We start from the raw sequence: 8,914 nt of genomic DNA on the forward strand, positions 1-8,914 counted from the left end.
ATCCCCTGGCCCCCAGGCAAGAAAATCATTTCTGGAGGCTTAGAATGACTCCCTGTTGAAGTACAGTACCACAGGTAAGGGACAAGAGAATTCTGGAAAGAGGAGGCTTAGTTGGAAATGTAGTCTTAGAATCTCCTTGATTGTTCTCTCTGTCAAACTCTCCCCTCCTCCATGGCTACTCCATCCCCACCCCAGATAAAGCTTGAATTTCTGAATCACAAACACAGCCACAAGGGTCCACACCCAATTTGAGATCACTCTAGCCAAAAAAAAAAAAAAAAAAAAAAAGTAAGTTGCGATTGCAAGTGGCCAAAGTGGCCAGTCAAGTTCAAGTTGGTTTATCTGTTGCATGGTAATCAACAGATGGAGACAGGGTCAGATCTAAAAAGGGAAAAAATCACTCTGGTTTCCACTTATTGGGCAATTTCCACACTGGGGAAAGCAGCCAAGAGGGGGAACGGAATTTTCTTCCCTGATGATTCACAAGAATACTATCAGAATTTAGACATTGACCTGAATAAATGTAAAGAAAAACAACTTTGGAAGAAGTCAAAATTGCAGTCAGCTTGAAGATTAAGTCTGCTCCTCTGAAATCAGCACATGCTACACATTAGGGCCTGATTTATTGTCTTCTTGTCTTAATGATATAGATTAAATGTTGGTTGTAGTCCTTTGTTCTCTAAGAGGATCAAAATGACATCACTATGCTATGCTAGAGTCAGGTTATGTTGTGTCTGACTGTGGCTGATCAGACCAATTGGAGCTCAGAATGCTCTACCACGGGCACAAATAGTCCGTGTGAATATTTGGGGTGGATTCTCTAAACTTTTACATCTCGTATTTCTTTTGAGCTTCTTCAATTCTGCTTTGCTCGTAGAGCACAGTACCTTCTCTGATGTGGGCACGCCATGCTGAGCGGTCTCCTGCCAGTGTCTCCCATGTCACACAATCAATTCCAAAGTTCTTAAGAGAGACATATTGAGACACTTTTTGGTGTCTTTTTGGCAAGCTTACAGTTTGCATTCAAACAATGTGGCCAGCCCATCGGAGTTGTACTCCCTAAAGCAGAGTTTGAATGCTTGGCAGTCCTTTCGAGAAAGGATCTTAGTGTCTAGTATCTTATCCTGCCAGGTGATTTTCAGAATCTTCCTAAGATAATCCAAATGGAAGTGATTCAGGTTCCTGGCGTGCCTCTGGTATATTGTCCAAGTTTCACAGGCATACGACAAGGTCAGCACAATGGCTCTGTAGTAGTCTACTCTTCTTTCCACACTTTCTTTCTGAACCTCTCAAACACCAAGCTGGCTCTGGCCAGCGTCCACTTCATTATCAATGCATACATCCCTGGAAAGTACACTACCAAGGTTAGTGAACTTATCTTCAGCATTCAGAACTTCTCCATTTGCAGATTAACACCTCCTCCTGATGAGGGTTTGGGGTGAGAGGTGCTCGACACCCCAAAGTACCGACACACCGGGTCCTGCCGAAAGAATTCGACTCAAGCCTTCTCAGCCAAGGGAAAGGTAAAGTTTATTAAGAGTTAGCCAAATAAGCCTGCCCCGAGAGATCCCACCCCTTGCGCCGCCTGTAAGGAAAAAGGGCCAGACCCATCTGAGCTAGATTGGTTCTGACCAACCTCATGGAGGCAAGATGGAGATTATATACACAAAGGTTGTGGGAGGGATTGAGGGGTGGTCTGGGGTGGCCAGAGGAGGGGTCTAGGGAGGGACTTAAGGACGAGGTCAGACTCCAGGGTGGGGGAAATAGCTGAAGGCCATATGGAAATGACAACCCATCAAGGGCTGGGGTAGAGGAGCTAGTGTATAGATATTTTGATCAGGATTAAGGATGGGAAACAGGATTAAGGGTGGGAAACAGCTGGACAATAGAGGACTGGGCAAGGTAGGCACTTGGGCTTAATGGTTATAGCCTCAGGCCAAGGCCAGGTCGAGTGGCAAGATTCAAGGAGAGTTCAAGGGTTCAAGGGGTTCCCAGAGACTGTGCCCTCATCATTCCCCCCTCAAACAAATGGGACCCAAATTCTTTTGGGGTCAGGGACGAAGGTCTCAGCTTCTGGAATTGCTTCCTGCTGACAAGGGGCGTAGAGCTGGCTTGATGGGTCCAGTTCAAGGGGTGCACAGTCATCTGGAAGTTGATGGCTTGGAGACTGGAGGAGACAAACCTGGCAAGGAAGTTAAGCAAACAACAAAACAGACAGTACAGGAGTACAGAGAAAGGACAATATCCCTGGTGGGAATTAAAGATGACTATTTCATACCTAGCTCCCCTAACCACTTGTTCTGCTTCGGGGTTCAGGAGTGTGTAGCACATCCAAATTAGGTCGGGGATATCTAAGAGCAAGGTTTGATGTTTGGTGAGCCTGTGGTTAGCCAGGCACTGGTGGCCCTCTGCTTCCAGGGTGCTCTGGCAAGGCAGAGCTTCTAGGGGCTGGTCTGCTAGAGGCTTAGAAGCTTCCTCAATTGGAATGGCTGTAGCAGCCAGAGAATCTAATTGTTTTGGAAAACAGGGGTCAGATTCTAAGGACTGGATTAGAATTCCCAAAGCCTGTCCTCTCCTTCCTTCAGCAGAGTGAGTGAAAGGTTTTTCTAGATTAGGTAAGGCTAATGCTGGAGTGGTGGTCAGTTTAGTTTTCAAAGTCCCAAAAGCTTGTGCTGGGTAGGGGCCCCACTCTAGAGGGAGTGAGTCAGGGCCTTGAGTGGCAATTAATGGTTGCCGTCCCTCCCAAGCCTTGGGCTTAATTGGATATTGAAGGCTATGGAGGGGAACTATGGCTGGGGTGGCAGAAGTAGCTTGCCCAGGAATTCCCTGATCCCAAACAATTGGCTCAACCCTCTCCCACGCCTCTGGGGGAACATGGGGAGGTCTGGGAAACAGGGGGAAAAGGGAGTTATGAGGTTTAACTATAGAAAATTGGCTTCCCAACTTCACCATCAGGTCCCTTCCCCAAAAGGCAGGGCCAGAGAAGGAGTGTTCAGACAACAGATCCTTGATGCCCATGACCTGATAGGTTGAGGGGCATGTGGGGCCAAAGCCACTAGTTAAAGCAAGAGAACATAGCCGTGATAAAGTGGGTAACCTTACCTTCTGCCTCGATTTTGCCCAAGGCTCCGCGACAGAGGTGGAGAAAGTGGGAGCACAGCCAAGCCCCAGGCTTTCCCCTCCTCCCGAGTACTGGAGGACAGGGTGCTGGGAGGAGGCTCTACCACTTTTCCAGCCTCGGGGACAATGTCCCTCCTGGTTACATGCTGCGCACGGTCCTAGAGGCCTGGATCCTGGAGGCTTCTTCCAGGGGGGCGCCCTAGAGGGGCACTCCTTAGACCAGTGACCCTCCTTGTTGCATCGAAAGCAGGGTTCCCCTTTGCCAAAGTTGCCAGAAGCACCCTCCGGCAATCTCCTGGCCATGGCAGCCTCCCAGAATTGGGCATGTTCTCTGTCTCTGGCTTTTTCCTCTGCCTGGACTAAGTCTCTATTATTGAACACTCCGAATGCTGTCTCCAGTAATTGGGCCTGAGGTGTTTGGGGTCCCATTGCCAATTTCTGCAGTTTCCTCCTAATATCTGGGGCAGACTGATTAATGAAATACATGTTAACTATTGCCGCCCCTTCAATAGAATCAGGATCCAATTTGTATACTTCTTAATAGCTTCTACTAGCCGGGCTTGGAAAAGGACAAGGTTTTCTTTTTCTCCCTGAGTAATCTCCCTAATTTTTTGAAAATTTATTTGCTTTTGAAATGCAGTTCTTAGACCTTCTAACAGGCAAATTACCATATGGTCTCTCTTTTCTCTATCCTCACTCCTTTGATAATTCCATCCTGGGTCACTAGTTGGAACAGCAGCTGTTCCTGGGGGATAGTTTATGGGGTTATTGCTAGCCAAACTGTCCCCAAATTTTTGAGCGTGTTCCCATATTCTCCTCTTCTCCTCAGTGGTACAACAGGTAGAGAAGAGGATATGCAAATCACACCAAGAAAGTTCAAATTGCAGGGACAGATCCCTAAAACCCTCAGTAAACTTAGTGGGATCTTCTGAGTATCTCCCCAGTTTTTCTTTAATTTGGATGAGATCTGAAATGGAGAATGGAACATGCAATCTCCTTGTCCCAGCAGGGGAGGCAGGCATTTCCCTCAGGGGAAAAAGCCTTGAAGGCGCTATGGGACCTGGAGCTTGGGGCTGAGGTAGATTAGACTGCAAGGCCAGGGCATCTGCCTGGCAAGGGAGATCAGCTAGTACCTGAGGAGGGGTAGAGGTCAGAGGGGAAGATACCCCAGAGACCCAAGTGGGTGCTACCTCAGAGAGAGGGGCTAGGGGAGGAGATATTGCCGTGGGGGCAGGGCCCGAGGCTGGAACCTGAGTAGGGATTGCCTTGGGGATAGGGCCCATGGTGATAGATGTTGCAGGGCCTGCAGTAGAGGCAGGGCGTGGGGTCCCTTCGGCTGGAAATTCCTTCCTCCTTAGTAAAGGAGAAGTTAGGAGTAATTGTCGGGAGACAAACAAAATAAAACAAGAAAACAAAATATACAGAAGGTACCTGAAACTTTCCCAAATTCCCAGCGCCGAAACAATTGAAAGGATCTGGCACATGCTTCCGGATGGGGCATCCGTCCATGTCCTTCGACATGACCACTGGACCGAGAAACACCTGACAGCGTCAGGTTGACCTACGACAGCTGGACTGTCTGACTCACTGAGACCATTGGACCAAGCTGTCCGACCTGGACCGAGAACCACCTGATAGCGTCAGGTTGACCAGGACAGCGTGACTGTCCGACTCACTGAGACCACTGGACCAAGCTGTCCAACCCACTGGGACCTGCTGAGGCCAGGCCCGAGAAGCACATCCAAAATGTTTGGAGAGCGAGGAGGGGGATTGGGAGAGGGGGAGGCTCACATACCTTCAGTCTTGGCTGGAGAAGAACTTGAGATTAGCAGTGCTTCCCGGTCAGGGAACCATAAATGATGAGGGTTTGGGGTGAGAGGTGCTCGACACCCCAAAGTACCGACACACCGGGTCCTGCCGAAAGAATTCGACTCAAGCCTTCTCAGCCAAGGGAAAGGTAAAGTTTATTAAGAGTTAGCCAAATAAGCCTGCCCCGAGAGATCCCACCCCTTGCGCCGCCTGTAAGGAAAAAGGGCCAGACCCATCTGAGCTAGATTGGTTCTGACCAACCTCATGGAGGCAAGATGGAGATTATATACACAAAGGTTGTGGGAGGGATTGAGGGGTGGTCTGGGGTGACCAGAGGAGGGGTCTAGGGAGGGACTTAAGGATGAGGTCAGACTCCAGGGTGGGGGAAAATAGCTGAAGGCTATATGGAAATGACAGACCATAAAGGGCTAGGGTAACAGAGCTAGGGTATAGATATTTTGATCAGGATTAAGGATGGGAAACAGCTGGACAATAGGACTGGGCAAGGTAGGCATTTGGGCTTAATGGTTATAGCCTCAGGTCAAGGCCAGGTCGAGTGGCAAGATTCAAGGAGAGTTCAAGGGTTCAAGGGGTTCCCAGAGACTGTGCCCTCATCATTCCCCCCTCAAACAAATGGGACCCAAATTCTTTTGGGGTCAGGGACGAAGGTCTCAGCTTCTGGAATTGCTTCCTGCTGACAAGGGGCGTAGAGCTGGCTTGATGGGTCCAGTTCAAGGGGTGCAGTCATCTGGAAGTTGATGGCTTGGAGACTGAAGGAGACAAACCTGGCAAGGAAGTTAAGCAAACAACAAAACAGACAGTACAGGAGTACAGAGAAAGGACAATATCCCTGGTGGGAATTAAAGATGACTATTTCATACCTAGCTCCCCTAACCACTTGTTCTGCTTCGGGGTTCAGGAGTGTGTAAGCACATCCAAATTAGGTCGGGGATATCTAAGAGCAAGGTTTGATGTTTGGTGAGCCTATAGGTTAGCCAGGCACTGGTGGCCCTCTGCTTCCAGGGTGCTCTGGCAAGGCAGAGCTTCTAAGGGCTGGTCTGCTAGAGGCTTAGAAGCTTCCTCAATTGGAATGGCTGTAGCAGCCAGAGAATCTAATTGTTTTGGAAAACAGGGGTCAGATTCCTAAGGACTGGATTAGAATTCCCAAAGCCTGTCCTCTCCTTCCTTCAGCAGAGTGAGTGACAGGTTTTTCTAGATTAGGTAAGGCTAATGCTGGAGTGGTGGTCAGTTTAGTTTTCAAAGTCCCAAAAGCTTGTGCTGGGTAGGGGCCCCACTCTAGAGGGAGTGAGTCAGGGCCTTGAGTGGCAATTAATGGTTGCAGTCCCTCCCAAGCCTTGGGTTTAATTGGATATTGAAGGCAATGGAGGGAACTATGGCTGGGGTGGCAGAAGTAGCTTGCCCAAGAATTCCCCGATCCCAAACAATTGGCTCAACCCTCTCCCACGCCTCTGGGGGAACATGGGGAGGTCTGGGAAACAGAGGGAAAAGGGAGTTATGAGGTTTAACTATAGAAAATTGGCTTCCCAATTTCACCATCAGGTCCCTTCCCCAAAAGGGGCAGGGCCAGAGAAGGAGTGTTCAGACAACAGATCCTTGATGCCCATGACCTGATGGGTCGAGGGGCATGTGGGGCCAGAGCAATTAGTTAAAACAAGAGAACATAGCTGTGATAAAGTGGGTAACCTTACCTTCTGCCTCGATTTTGCCCAGGGCTCCTCGAGAGAGAGGTGGAGAAAGTGGGAGCACGGCCAAGCCCCAGGCTTTCCCCTCCTTCCAAGTCTTGAGAAGACTGGAGGACAGGGTGCTGGGAGGAGGCTCTACCACTTTTCCAGCCTCGGGGACACCTCCAATGTCCCTCCTGGTTACATGCTGCGCACGGTCCTAGAGGCCTGGATCCTGGAGGCTTCTTCCAGGGGGGCGCCCTAGAGGGGCACTCCTTAGACCAGTGACCCTCCTTGTTGCATCGAAAGCAGGGTTCCCCTTTGCCAAAGTTGCCAGAAGCACCCTCCGGCAATCTCCTGGCCATGGCAGCCTCCCAGAATTGGGCATGTTCTCTGTCTCTGGCTTTTTCCTCTGCCTGGACTAAGTCTCTATTATTGAACACTCCGAATGCTGTCTCCAGTAATTGGGCCTGAGGTGTTTGGGGTCCCATTGCCAATTTCTGCAGTTTCCTCCTAATATCTGGGGCAGACTGATTAATGAAATACATGTTAACTATTGCCGCCCCTTCAATAGAATCAGGATCCAATTTTGTATACTTCTTAATAGCTTCTACTAGCCGGGCTTGGAAAAGGACAAGGTTTTCTTTTTCTCCCTGAGTAATCTCCCTAATTTTTTGAAAATTTATTTGCTTTTGAAATGCAGTTCTTAGACCTTCTAACAGGCAAATTTCCATATGGTCTCTCTTTTCTCTATCCTCACTCCTTTGATAATTCCATCCTGGGTCACTAGTTGGAACAGCAGCTGTTCCTGGGGGATAGTTTATGGGGTTATTGCTAGCCAAACTGTCCCCAAATTTTTGAGCGTGTTCCCATATTCTCCTCTTCTCCTCAGTGGTACAACAGGTAGAGAAGAGGATATGCAAATCACACCAAGAAAGTTCAAATTGCAGGAACAGATCCCTAAAACCCTCAGTAAACTTAGTGGGATCTTCTGAGTATCTCCCCAGTTTTTCTTTAATTTGGATGAGATCTGAAATGGAGAATGGAACATGCAATCTCCTTGTCCCAGCAGGGGAGGCAGGCATTTCCCTCAGGGGAAAAAGCCTTGAAGGCGCTATGGGACCTGGAGCTTGGGGCTGAGGTAGATTAGACTGCAAGGCCAGGGCATCTGCCTGGCAAGGGAGATCAGCTAGTACCTGAGGAGGGGTAGAGGTCAGAGGGGAAGATACCCCAGAGACCCAAGTGGGTGCTACCTCAGAGAGAGGGGCTAGGGGAGGAGATATTGCCGTGGGGGCAGGGCCCGAGGCTGGAACCTGAGTAGGAATTGCCTTGGGGGTAGGGCCCGTGGTGATAGATGTTGCAGGGCCTGCAGTAGAGGCAGGGCGTGGGGTCCCTTCGGCTGGAAATTCCTTCCTCCTTAGTAAAGGAGAAGTTAGGAGTAATTGTCGGGAGACAAACAAAATAAAACAAGAAAACAAAATATACAGAAGGTACCTGAAACTTTCCCAAATTCCCAGCGCCGAAACAATTGAAAGGATCTGGCACATGCTTCCGGATGGGGCATCCGTCCATGTCCTTCGACATGACCACTGGACCGAGAACCACCTGATAGCGTCAGGTTGACTAGGACAGTGTGACTGTCCGACTCACTGAGACCACTGGACCAAGCTGTCCGACCCACCGAGAACCACCTGATAGCGTCAGGTTGACCAGGACAGAGTGACTGTCCGACTCACTGAGACCACTGGACCAAGCTGTCCAACCCACTGGGACCTGCTGAGGCCAGGCCCGAGAAGCACATCCAAAATGTTTGGAGAGCGAGGAGGGGGATTGGGAGAGGGGGAGGCTCACATACCTTCAGTCTTGGCTGGAGAAGAACTTGAGATTAGCAGTACTTCCCGGTTCAGGGAACCATAAATGATGAGGGTTTGGGGTGAGAGGTGCTCGACACCCCAAAGTACCGACACACCGGGTCCTGCCGAAAGAATTCGACTCAAGCCTTCTCAGCCAAGGGAAAGGTAAAGTTTATTAAGAGTTAGCCAAATAAGCCTGCCCCGAGAGATCCCACCCCTTGCGCCGCCTGTAAGGAAAAAGGGCCAGACCCATCTGAGCTAGATTGGTTCTGACCAACCTCATGGACGCAAGATGGAGATTATATACACAAAGGTTGTGGGAGGGATTGAGGGGTGGTCTGGGGTGGCCAGAGGAGGGGTCTAGGGAGGGACTTAAGGACGAGGTCAGACTCCAGGGTGGGGGAAATAGCTGAAGGCCATATGGAAATGACAACCCATCAAGGGCTGGGG

Source organism: Trichosurus vulpecula, chromosome 7 (assembly GCF_011100635.1).
Source record: "Trichosurus vulpecula isolate mTriVul1 chromosome 7, mTriVul1.pri, whole genome shotgun sequence".
Classification (NCBI taxonomy): Eukaryota; Metazoa; Chordata; class Mammalia; order Diprotodontia; family Phalangeridae; genus Trichosurus; species Trichosurus vulpecula.